Raw genomic sequence first — 13,219 nt, forward strand, 5'->3', positions numbered from 1 at the left:
TCTCTCTCTCTATATATATATGTATATATGAAGAGAGATTATGAAAGAAGGTAAGTCCTACTACAGCTTTTACAGTTTTCTATTTCCCTTTAAAGAAACAATCTCATCATACTGAAAGATAAACCAAAATGCCATTAGATACCAAGTGTCATTTTCATGTGAAAAATGCAGAGCATTGTAGACTTCAGATGACATGACCACATGTATTTGTATAGCTCTGGACGTTTGAAGAAAAGAAAAGATGTATTTGTATAGCTCTTGAGGTTTGTCTTAGTTCAGCCCGCTATAACAAAAATACCATAGACTGGGTGACCTAAACAACAAACATTTATCTCTCACAGTTCAGAAGGCTGGGAAGTCCAAGATCAAGGTGCCAGCTAATCTGGTGTCTGGCGAGGGCCCACTTCCAGGCTTGTTGACAGCCACCTTCTTGATGTATCTTCACATGGCAGAGAGGAAGTATCTCTCTCAGTTTCTTTTTTTTCTTTTTTATTATACTTTAAGTTCTAGGGTACATGTGCACAACGTGCAGGTTTGTTACATAGGTACACATGTGCCATGTTGTTTTGCTGCACCCATCAACTCGTCATTTACATTAGGTATTTCTCCTAATGTTATCCCTCCCCCCGCCCCCCATCCCTTGACAGGCCCTGGTATCTGATGTTCCCCACCCTGTGTCCATGTGTTCTCATTTTTCAACTTCCACTTATGAGTGAGAACATGCAGTGTTTGGTTTTCTGTCCTTGTGATAGTTTACTGAGAATCATAGTTTCCAGCTTCATCCACGTCCATGCAAAGGACATGAACTCATCCTTTTTTAAGGCTCCATGGTGTATATGTGCCACATTTTGTTAATCCAGTCTATCATTGATGAACATTTCAGTTGGTCCCAAGTCTTTGCTATTGTGAATAGTGCTGCAATAAACATACGTGTGCATGTGTCTTTATAGTAGCATGATTTATAATCCTTTGGGTATACACCCAGTAATGGGATGGCTGGGTCAAATGGTATTTCTAGTTCTAGATCCTTGAGGAATCGCCACGCTGTCATCCACAATGGTTGAACTAATTTACACTCCCACCAACAATGTAAAAGCATTCCTATTTCTCCATATCCTCTCCAGCATCTGTTTTTCCTGACTGTTTAATGATTGCCATTTTAACTGGCCTGAGATGGTATCTCATTGTGGTTTTGATTTGCATTTCTCTGATGACCAGTGATGATGAGCATTTTTTCATATGTCTGTTGGCTGCATAAATACCTTCTTTTGAGAAGTGTCTCTTCATATCCTTTGCCCACTTTGTGATGGGGTTGTTTGTTCTTTTCTTGTAAATTTGTTTAAGTTCTTTGTAGATTCTGGATATTAGCCCTTTGTCAGATGGGTACATTGCAAAAATTTTCTCCCATTCTGTAGGTTGCCTGTTCACTCTGACGACAGTTTCTTTTGCTGTGCAGAAGCTCTTTAGTTTAATTAGATCCCATTTGTCTATTTTGGCTTTTGTTGCCATTGCTTTTGGTGTCTTTGCCCATGCCTATGTCCTGAATGGTATTGCTTAGGTTTTCTTCTAGGGTTTTTATGGTTTTAGGCCTAACATTTAAGTCTTTAATCCACCTTGAGTTAATTTTTATATAAGGTGTAAGGAAGGGATCTACTTTCAGCTTTGTACCTATGGCTAGCCAGTTTTCCCAGCACCATTTATTAAATAGGGAATCCTTTCCCCATTGCTTGTTTTTCTCAGGTTTGTCAAAGATCAGATGGTTGTAGAAGTGTGGTGTTATTTCTGAGGCCTCTCTTCCGTTCCATTGGTCTGTATATCTGTTTTGTTACCAGTACCATGCTGTTTTGGTTACTGTAGCTTTGTAGTATAGTTTGAAGTCAGGTAGCGTGATGCCTCCAGCTTTGCTCTTTTTGCTTAGGATTATCTTGGCTATGCAGGCTCTTTTTTGGTTCCATTTGAACTTTAAAGTAGTTTTTTCCAATTCTGTGAAGAAAGTCATTGGTAGCTTGATGGGGATGGCATTGAATCTATAAATTACCTTGGGCAGTATGGCCATTTTCACAATATTGATTCTTCCTATCCATGAGCATGGAATGTTCTTCCATTTGTTTGTGTCCTCTTATTTCGTTGAGCAGTGGTTTGTAGTTCTCCTTGAAGAGGTCCTTCACATCCCTTGTAAGTTGGATTCCTAGGTATTTCATTCTCTTTGTAGTAATTGGGAATGGGAGTTCACTCATGATTTGGCTCTCTGTTTGTCTGTTACTGGTGTATAGGAATGCTTGTGATTTTTGCACATTGATTTTGTATCCTGAGACTTTGCTGAAGTTGCTTATCAGCTTAAGGAGATTTTGGGCTGAGACGATGGGGTTTCCTAAATATAAATCACGTCATCTGCAAACAGGGACAATTTGACTTCCTCTTTTCCTAATTGAATACCCTTTATTTCTTTCTCTTGGCTGATTGCCCTGGCCAGAACTTCCAACACTATGTTGAATAGGAGTGGTGAGAGAGGGCATCCTTGTCTTGTGGCAGTTTCAAAGGGAATGCTTCCAGTTTTTGCCCATTCAGTATGATATTGGCTGTGGGTTTGTCATTAATAGCTCTTATTATTTTGAGATATGTTCCATCAATACCAAGTTTATTGAGAGTTCTTAGCATTGAAGCTCTGTTGAATATTGTCAAAGACCTTTTCTGCATCTACTGAGATAATCATGTGGTTTTTGTCATTGGTTCTGTTTATGTGATGGATTACATTTATTGATTGGCATATGCTGAACCAGCCTTGCATCCCTTGATTGTGGTGGATAAGCTTTTTGATGTACTGCTCGATTTGGTTTGCCAGTATTTTATTGAGGATTTTCACATCGATGTTCATCAGGGATATTGGCCTAAAATTTTCTTTTTTTGTGTGTCTCTGCCAGGCTGTGGTATCAGGATAATGCTGGCCTCATAAAATGAGTTAGGGAGGATTCCCTCTTTTTCTATTGATTGGAATAGTTTCAGAAGGAATGGTACCAGCTCCTCTTCATACCTCTGGTAGAATTCAGCTGTGAATCCGTCTGGTCCCGGACTTTTTTTGGTTGGTAGGCTATTAATTATTTCCTCAATTTCAGAACCTGTTATTGGTCTATTCAGAGATTCAGCTTCTTCCTGGTTTAGTCTTGGGAGGGTGTATGTGTCCAGGAATTTATCCATTTCTTCTAGAGTTTCTAGTTTATTTGCATAGAGGTGTTTATAGTATTCTCTGATGGTAGTTTGTATTTCTGTGGGATCAGTGGTAATATCCCCTTTATCATTTTTTATTGCATCTATTTGATTCTTCTCTCTTTTCTTCTTTATTAGTTTTGCTAGTGCTCTATTTTGTTGATTTTTTCAAAAAACCAGCCCCTGGATTCATTGATTTTTTTGAAGAGATTTTTGTGTCTCTATCTCCTTCAGTTCTGCTCTGATCTTAGTTATTTCTTGCCTTTGGCTAGCTTTTGAATGTGTTTGCTCTTGCTTCTGTAGTTCTTTTAATTGTGATGTTAGGGTGTCGATGTTAGATCTCTCTTGCTTTCTCTTGCGGGCATTTAGTGCTATAAATTTCCCTCTACACAATGCTTTAAATGTGTTCCAGAGATTCTGGTACACTGTGTCTTTGTTCTCATTGTTTTCAAAGAACATCTTTATTTCTGCCTTCATTTCGTTTTCTACCCAGTAGTCATTCAGGAGCAGGTTGTTCAGTTTCCATGTAGTTGTGCGGTTTTGGGTGAGTTTCTTAATCCTGAGTTCTAATTTGATTGCACTGTGGTCTGAGAGACAGTTTGTTGTGATATCTGCTCTTTTGCATTTGTTGAATATTTTACTTCCAATTATATGGTCAATTTTAGAATAAGTATGATGTGGTGCTGAGAAGAATGTATATTCTGTTGATTTGGGGTGGAGAGTTCCATAGATGTGTATTAGGTCCACTTGGTCCAGAGCTGAGTTCAAGTCCTGGATATCCTTGTTAATTTTCTGTCTCATTGATCTAATATTGACAATGGGGTGTTAAGATCTCCCATTATTATTGTGTGGGAGTCTAAGTCTCTTTGTAGGTCTCTAAGGACTTGCTTTATGAATCTGGGTGCTCCTGTATTGGGTGCATATATATTTAGGATGGTTAGTTCTTCCTGTTGAATTGATCCCTTTACCAATATGTAATGGCCTTCTTTGTCTCTTTTGATCTTTGTTGGTTTAAAGTATGTTTTATCAGAGACTGGGATTGCAACCCCTGCTTTTTTTTTTGCTTTCCATTTGCTTGGTAGATCTTCCTCCACCCTTTTATTTTGAGCCTATGTGTGTCTTTGCATCTGAGATGGGTCTCCTGAATACTGCACACCAATGGGTCTTGACTCTTTATCCAATTTGCCCGTCTGTGTCTTTTAATTGGGGCATTTAGCCCATTTACATTTAAGATTAATATTGTTATGTGTGAATTTGATCCTGTCATTATGATGTTTGCTGGTTGTTCTGCCCATTAATTGATGCAGTTTCTTCATAGCGTCAATGGTTTTTACAATTTGGCATGTTTTTGCAGTGGCTGGTACCTGTTGTTCTTTTCCATGTTTAGCGCTTCCTTCAGGGGCTCTTGTAAGGCAAGCCTGGTGGTGACAAAATCTCTCAGCATTTGCTTGTCTGTAAAGGATTTTATTTCTCTTTCACTTATGAAGTTTAGTTTGGCTGGATATGAAATTTTGGGTTGAAAAGTCTTTTCTATAAGAATGTTGAATATTGGCCCCCACTTTCTTCTGGCTTGCAGGGTTTCTGCTGAGAGATCCGCTGTTAGTCTTATGGGATTCCCTTTGTGGGTAACCCAACCTTTCTCTCTGGCTGCCCTTAGCATTTTTTCCTTCATTTCAGCCTTGGTGAATCCGACAATTACGTGTCCTGGGGTTGCTCTTCTTGAGGAGCATCTTTGTGGTGTTCTCTGTATTTCCTGAATTTGAATGTTGGCCTGCCTTGCTAGATTGGGGAAGTTCTCCTGGATAATATCCTGAAGAATGTTTTCTAACTTGGATCCATTCTCCCTGTTACTTTCAGGAACACCAATCAAATGTAGATTTGGTCTTTTCACATAGTCCCATATTTCCTGGAGGCTTTGTTCATTTCTTTTCACTCTTTTTTCTCTAATCCTGTCTTCTCACTTTATTTCATTAATTTGACCTTTGATCACTGATATCTTTTCTTCCACTTGATCGAGTCGGCTGTTAAAGCTTGTGCATGCATCACGAAGTTCTCATGCTGTGGTTTTCACCTCCATCAGGTCATTTAAGTTCTTCTCTACACTGTTTATTCTAGTTAGCCATTTGTCTAACCTTTTTTCAAGGTTTTTAACTTCCTTGCAGTGGGTTAGAACATGCTCCTTTAGCTTGGAGAAGTTTGTTATTACCGACCTTCTGAAGCCTACTTCTGTCAACTTGTAAACTCATTCTCCGTCCAGTTTTGTTCCTTTGCTGGCGAGGAGCTGCAATCCTTTGGAGGAAAAGAGGTGCTCCAGTTTTTGGAATTTTCAGCTTTTCTGCTCTGATTTCTCCCCATCTTCGTGGTTTTATCTACCTTTGGTCCTTGATGTTGGTGACCTACAGATGGGGTTTTGGTGTGGATGTGCTTTTTGTTGATGTTGATGCTATTCCTTTCTGTTTGTTGGTTTTCCTTCTAACAGTCAGGCCCCTCAGCTGCAGGTCTGTTGGATTTTGCTGGAGGTCCACTCCAGACCTGTTTGCCTGGGTATCACCAGTGGAGGGTGCAGAACAGCAAATATTGCTGCCTGATCCTTCCCCTAGAAGCTTCATCCCAGAGGGGCACCTGCCTGTATGAGGTGTCTGTCGGCCCCAACTGGGAGGTGTCCCCCAGTCAGGCTACACGGGGGTCAGGGACCCACTTGAGGAGGCAGTCTGTCCGTTTTCAGAGATCGAACGCCATACTGAGAGAACCACTGCTCTCTTCAGAGCTGTCAGACAGGGACGTTTAGGTCAGCCAAGGCTGTCAGCTGCCTTTTGTTCTGATATGTCCTGCCCCTAGATGTGGAATCTAGAGAGGCAGTAGGCCTTGCTGAGCTGTGGTGGGCTCCGCCCAGTTCAAGCTTCCCAGCCTCTTTGTTTACACTGTGAGCATAAAACCACCTACTCAAGCCTCATCAATGGTGGACGCCCCTCCCCCCACCAAGCTGCAGCATCACAGGTCTACCTCAGACTGCTGCGCTAGCAGTGAGCAATGCTCTGTGGGCATGGGAGCTGCCAAGCCAGGCAGGGGAGGGAATTTCTTGGTCTGCGGGTTGTGAAGACTGTGGGAAAGCGCAGTATTTGGGCAGGAGTTTACTGGGCAGGAGTTTACTGTTCTTCCAGGTACAGTCCCTCACAGCTTCCCTTGATTAGGAAAGGGAAATCCCCTGACCCCTTGCGCTTCCCAGGTGAGGCAACACCCCGCCCTGCTTCAGCTTGCCCTCCGTGAGCTGCACCTCCTGTCCAACCAGTCTCAATGAGATGAACCAGGTACCTCAGTTGTAAATGCAGAAATCACCAGTCTTCATCGATCTCGCTGGGTGCTGCAGACCGGAGCTGTTACTGTTTGGCCATCTTGGAAGCAACTTCTCGTTTCTTCTTTATAAGGCTGTAATCCCATTGATGAAGGTGTCTACCCTCATGATGTAATTACCTCCTAAAGGCCCAATTTCCTAATACCATCACAATGAAGATTAAAATTTCAATACAGTCATGTATCACTTAATGACAGGGATATATTCTGAGAAATGTCTTGTTAGGCAATTACATTGTGCAAACATCATAGAGTGGACTTATACAAACCTAGATGGCACAACTACTACACACCTAGGCTATATGGCATAGCCTATTGCTCCTAGGCTACAAACTTGTATGGTGTGTTACTGTACTGAATGCTGTAGGTAATTTTAACACAATGGTAAGTATTTGTGTATCTAAATATAGAAAAGGTAGAGCAAAATATGGAATTATAATATGGGAACACCATCATACATTAGGTCCATTGAAATATTATTATGCAGTGCATGACTCTATAAATTTTGGGTGGGCGCACACATTCTGTCCACAACACCTTCCCATAGGATTATTCATTTAAACTCAAAATGAGCCTGTGAGGTCACCAAGCCTGATATCCTTGTCCCTGGGAATCAGAGCTGTTAAGAAACTTACTCAGAATCATGGTAAATGGGAGAATCAGAAAGGAAACCCCTGGTCTTCTGATTCCTGGCTCTAGCTCTTATTTACTTCCCAGTATCACTTCTTGTAAACAAGCAGATGGTGAACAAAGTTGCATCCACAGAAGCCAGGTTTGATGACAAAACATCAGAAGGTCCAAAGCCATTAGTGTACTCACAAAATCTCCATGTGGAAAAATAATAGAATTATGATACCTTCAAATTATTTAGTAATTGCTAGCCTAGACATGAGGAAAATATTGTTCAGTGTTATCTTTAGAAAATAGGAAGAAGTATGTTTAGGAAAAAGGCATTCCATAAACAAATTTGAAAACCTTAATATCCCTAATACAAATAATGAAAAAGTTTCAATATACATATCTTGATAATCCCCTAAGTCAGGATGACATTTCATTCTCTTCAAGGTAAAGATACAATTGAAAATTGTTTGTTGAAATAAAGATCTAGGCTACAATAGTCTCAGAACTTAGCAGAGTCAAGACAGCATGAGTTTGGACTATGTCCAGAACTAACGGTAAATTTGCCCCTATGGTCTATTAATACTTAAGTCCATATACAGACTTCTTTTAAATTACTATTTCAGCACTCCACTTGATACTAACTTTCTTAAAATTGTGGTTTTCGATATGCTTTGCTTAAGAACAGGATTCAGTGTTCAAAAGGAATCATATGCTGAAGTCCAACATCGATATACTGTAATCAAGATAAAAGGCAAGTAGTCCTTGTTGAATGTTGAAAGGAGGTAGTGAGGCCAACCCGCCCTCTCTACTCCCCATCTCTATTCCCCTCTCTTCCCCTTCTGCTCACCATAGGCCAAAGGCATGGCCATGGAGCAGCTTCCCTAGATGTTGTGGAGGGGGCCTGAAGGAGAGGCAGATTTGCTTGATTATTACCTTAGCATAGAATACATTTTCCTGCAGAAACTGTTTCATGGATACTGGTTATAACCTCCACACCAAAAGCAGGGTTTCAAACAGGGAAGCCTTCAGCAGGGCCAAGCATAGAACTAAGGAGATCCTCAGAGCTACCTCGCTGACCCCAGGACCGGACTAGAAATGTTTAGGTCTTAAAGGTGCTCTGTACAATAGGACAAGTTAGACCTGTTGGAGACAGGTCCATGCCTTGGCACAGTGACCTTAACAAAGCTTCCATTTCCTTATCTATAGAACAGGCATAATAATACTACCTACCTCGGAGGATTGTTGTGAGGATTAGAGGATGTAATGTACATAATGTGGTTAGCATGGAGCTTGGCACAGTCAGTACTCAGTACATGCTAGCTGTTGGCATTTGCCATCCTTGCCCTCTGAGGCATTAGGTCTGAACTCCGAAGACAAAGCACATCCTCAAGGAACAATACTATCATTTTTTGAGGACCATGTGACAGCCACCATACATAAGTTAAACTCAATCATTAACAGTTTTCTTAAAAATAATTACACACCATAAAACTCACCCATTTAAAAGGTATATTTCAATGATTTTTACTAAGTTTACAGAGTTGTGTATCCATTGCCACAACCCAATTTTAGAACATTACCTTCACTCCAAAAAGATCCCTAATGCCTGTTTTTAGTCACTCCCTGTTCCTATGCCCAACCCCAGGCAGCTACTAAACTACTTTCTGTCTCTACAGATTTACCTGGACATTTTACATAAATGAATTCATATGTGGGTTTTTTTTAATCTTAGCATAATGTTCTCAAGATTTGTATTGTAGCATATATCAGTATCTTGTTCTTTTTTTTATTGCTTAGCAGTATTCTGTTGTATGAATAAACCACGTTTCATTTATCTATTTCACCAGTTGATGGACATTTGAATTGCTTCCAGTTTAGGGTTATTATGAATAAAGCTGTTATGAATACACAAGTCTCCATGGGGACATATGTTTTCATATCTATTGAATCATTTCCTAGGAGTAGAATTTCTGAGTTACATGGTATATTTATGTTTAACTTTGAAAAGAAATTTTTAGTGTGTATAAAAGAATATTTCATTCTGGTTTTAATTTTCATTTCTCTAGTGGCTAATGATGTTGAGCATCATTATGTGTGCTTACTGACCATCCACATCTATTCTTCAGTGAAATGTCTATTTAAATCTTTCGCCAATTTTATAATTAGGTTATTTCTCTTGTTGAGTTATAAAAATTCTTTATATATTAGATATTAATCCTTTATCAGATATAAGATTTGCATATATTTTCTCCCAGTCTGTGACTTGTCATTTTCTTAATGGTGTCTTTTGAAGGAAATAAGTTTTAAATTTTGATAAAGTACACTTCATTAGTTTTTTTATTTTACGAATTATGCTTTTAGCATCATATCTAAGAAATATTTGCCCAATCCAAGTCACAAAGTTATCCTTTATATTTTCTTCTAAAATTGTTATAGTTTTAAGTTTTACATTAGATCTAGAGTCCATTTTGAGTTAACATTTTTGTGTGGTGATAGGGTCTAGATTCATCTTTTTACCTGTGGATATCTAATTGTCCCAGCACCATACGTTTAAAAAAAAAAATATTCTTTTTCCCCTTTAAATTGTTTTGACACCTTTGTTGAAAAATCAATTGGATATAAACATAAGGGTTTATTTCTGGACTCTTAATTCTCTTACATTGACCTATATGTTATTCCTTATGCCAGTACCACACAATCATACTTACTGTAGCTTTGCCAGAAGTTTTGATATTGGGAAGTGTAAGTCCTCCAACTTTCAAAATGATTTTGGCTATTTTGGGTAGTTTGATCAGCTTGTCAGCTTGTCAATTTTTGTAAAAAAAAAAGTAATAATAATAATAATAATAATAATAGTAAGCCTGCTGAGATTTCTATGGAGATTAAGACGGCAGTCCTCTCCAAAATGACCTATACTGAATCTCAGTTTGGGCGGCATTGCCATCTTAATAATATTGAGTCTTCCAATTTGTAAACATGAAATTTCAGATTTTTTCCATTATTTAGTTCTTCTTTAATTTCTCTTAGAAATGTTTTAGTTTCCAATGTATAATATTATGCTTCTTCTGTTAAATTTATTCCTATTTGATTTGATGCTGTTACTAATGAATTGTTTTCTTAATTTCATTATTGGATTGTTCATGGTTAGTATATAGAAATACAATAGATTTTTGTATACTAGTTTTGTATTCTGTGACCCAGCTGAGCTCATTTATTCTAGTAGGGGTGTGTGTGTGTGTGCGCGCGTGCGCGCTCCTCGGAATTTTCTGCATACAGGGTCATGTTGTCTTTACATAAAGACAGCTTTTTTACTTCTTCTTTCCATTCTGGGAACATTTTCTTTCTTTTCCTTACCTGACTGCACTAGCTAGAAACTCCAGTACAATGTTAAATAGAAGTGGCGAGAGCAGACATGTTTGCCTTGTTCTTGATCTTAAGAGAAAGCTTTTAGTCTTTCATCATTAATTATGATGTTAGCTACAGGTTTTTTGTAGATGCTTTTTATCAAGTTGCAGAAGTTCTCATATAGTCCTAGTTTATTGAGAGTTTTTATTATTGGCCATTAGATTTTGTTAAATGCTTTTTCTGTGTCTGCTAAGATGATCATGGGGTTTTTGTCCTTTATTAATATAGAATACTATATTAACTTTTAAAAGGGATAAACCAATCTTATGTTTCTGGGATAAATCCTACTTGATCATGATGTATAATTCCTTTTATATGTTGCTGGATTTTGTCTGCTTATATTTTGTTGAGAATTGTGTCTATATACATGAGGGATATTGGTCTCTAGTTTTCTTGTCATGTCTTTGGCTTCGGTATCAGGGTAATTTTTGCCTCATAGAGTGAATAGTGAAGTTTTCCCTACTCCTCTGTTTTCTAGAAGAGTTTGTATTATTTATTTAAATGCCAATGAAATTCACTAGTGAAGCTATCTGGTCCAGGCTTTTCTTTGTGGGAAAATTTTAATTATTACTTAATATCTTTCCTTGTTATAGCTCTGTTCAGATTTTCTATTTCTTCTTGAGTCCATTTTGGTGATCTGTGTCTTTTAAACTTGATTTGACCTTTATAATAACCTTGAAAGTAAGAATTAGGCCTATTTTATTTTGAGACTTAAAAGACTGAGTGATAGTATTCCAAGATCAAGTATCTGGAAAATGGCCAGTCTGTGGAGTGCTAACATCTGTGCTGCTTCCACCAGGCCACACTGCCTCTAGCAGACATAGGGCTTCTTGAAGGAAAAGGTGACTCCTCACTGCACCACCAAGGCTGCCACCAAAAACAGCCTTCTTTTGTGGGTGTCCTAGTTCAAGTGTTTTTGTTTGTTTGTTTTGTTTTTCCTCAATGACTTGTGCCTCCTGGGAGTTCCAAATGCTGGCAACAGGGAAGCTAACAAAACCCAAGCCTGCTTCTGCCCAAAGACCAGAGTTCTCCTCACTTGAAAGCCCCCTTGAAAACTGCTGCCTTAGGAGCCCCAGCCTCCTGGGAAAGCACCCAATGATAAGCACTGTACTTAATTCAGATGGACACGTTTTCCTCCCTTGCCTGCCAAGGAAAGGAAAAACAAAATGCCAAAGGACCAAGGTGTGGTTTGCAATGAACCACACTTGTTTTGATATTTACTGCTGACAACTGATGACCAAGACCTCTGCTAAATAAGAGGAGCTCAGATGCGTTGACTTCCCAAATGTTGTTTACTCACACAGAAATGAAATGGCTGCTTCCTCAACAGGAGGAACCCATCCAAGATCAAACTTACTGGCTCTGTGGGTTTCACATAAAATGAAAAATTAGGCTGAGTGCAGTGGCTCATGCCTGTAATCCTAGCACTTGGGGACACCAAGGCAGGCGGATCACTAGGTCAATAGATCGAGACCAGCCTGGCCAACAGGGTGAAGCCCCGTCTCTGTTAAAAATACAAAAATTAGCTGGGCATGGTGGTGCACACCTGTAGTCCCAGCTACCTGGGAGGCTAAGGCAGGAGAATTGCTTGAACCTGGGAGGCAGAGGTTGCAGTGAGCTGAGATCACACCACTGCACTCCAGCCTGGCAACACAGCAAGACTTCGTCTCTAAATAAGTAAAAAGAAGAATTAAGCTTTTCACTTATCTGGTCAATGTGTCTTTTATCAGGTGTGGTGACCTGCTGCCTCAGTCTGTTAAGGCTGCTATAACAAAATACCTTAGAGTGAGTAATTTATAAACAGAAAATTGTTGCTCACAGTTCCAGAGGCTGGGAAGTCCAAGATCAAGGCACCAGCAGATTTGGTGTCTCAGGAAAGGCCCTTCCTTATAGATGACACCTTCTAGCTATGTCCTCACAGCAGAAGGGACAAACAAGCCCCTTAAGGCCTCTTTTTATAGGGTCACTAATTGGTCCTCATGATCTAGTCACCTCCTAAAGGCCCCATCTCTTAGTAATATTGCACTGGAGATTACATTTCATATGAATTTTGGGGTAACACAAACACTCACATCATAGCACTTGCCTGAAAAAATTATTATGTAACATAGGGCCAACAGGCTTTTTTGTACTTGAGCTATGCACGACAGATCTCCCTTCATTGCAAAATTGTATACATTAAATTGATAAAACAGAAAAGAACTGAGCTATCATTCTTCCCATTTGGTATGATTTCTTTTGGTTTTTGTTTGGTTGGTTGGTTACAAAAACAACATTGCAGCTTGGAAATTCTTCCTTTTCATCAGCTTGAGGAAAATCTTCCAAAAGTCAGTGCTGATTGAGCTGAAACCTTTTCTAATCCTAAATATATCCATTGGTCATGATAAATTATTTCATGAATCATTACCAAGGAATTTTGATAGATAAAATTATGAGTAATCAAACTAAAACAGTTCTTTGGCTTCAGATAAAATGTTTGCTATATATAAAGTTTACTTCATAACCAAAGTTTTTATATTAACAAGAGTTGCACCCAAGAATTTGGGGAGAGTATATATCCATATACGTGTGTGTATTCACTTATGTGCATATATATGTATATAAATAAATATATATATATACAAAACCCTGAAAATAA

At 38.9% G+C, this 13,219-nt stretch overlaps 1 protein-coding gene across 1 annotated transcript in view; it reads right to left on the reverse strand.

Moving 5' to 3' along the window:
* Positions 1 to 13,219, reverse strand: part of SMCO4 (single-pass membrane protein with coiled-coil domains 4) — a 151,921-nt gene that overhangs the window by 46,943 nt on the left and 91,759 nt on the right. The window lies entirely within an intron of this gene.

This window comes from Pan troglodytes, chromosome 9 (assembly GCF_028858775.2).
Source record: "Pan troglodytes isolate AG18354 chromosome 9, NHGRI_mPanTro3-v2.0_pri, whole genome shotgun sequence".
NCBI lineage: Eukaryota > Metazoa > Chordata > Mammalia > Primates > Hominidae > Pan > Pan troglodytes.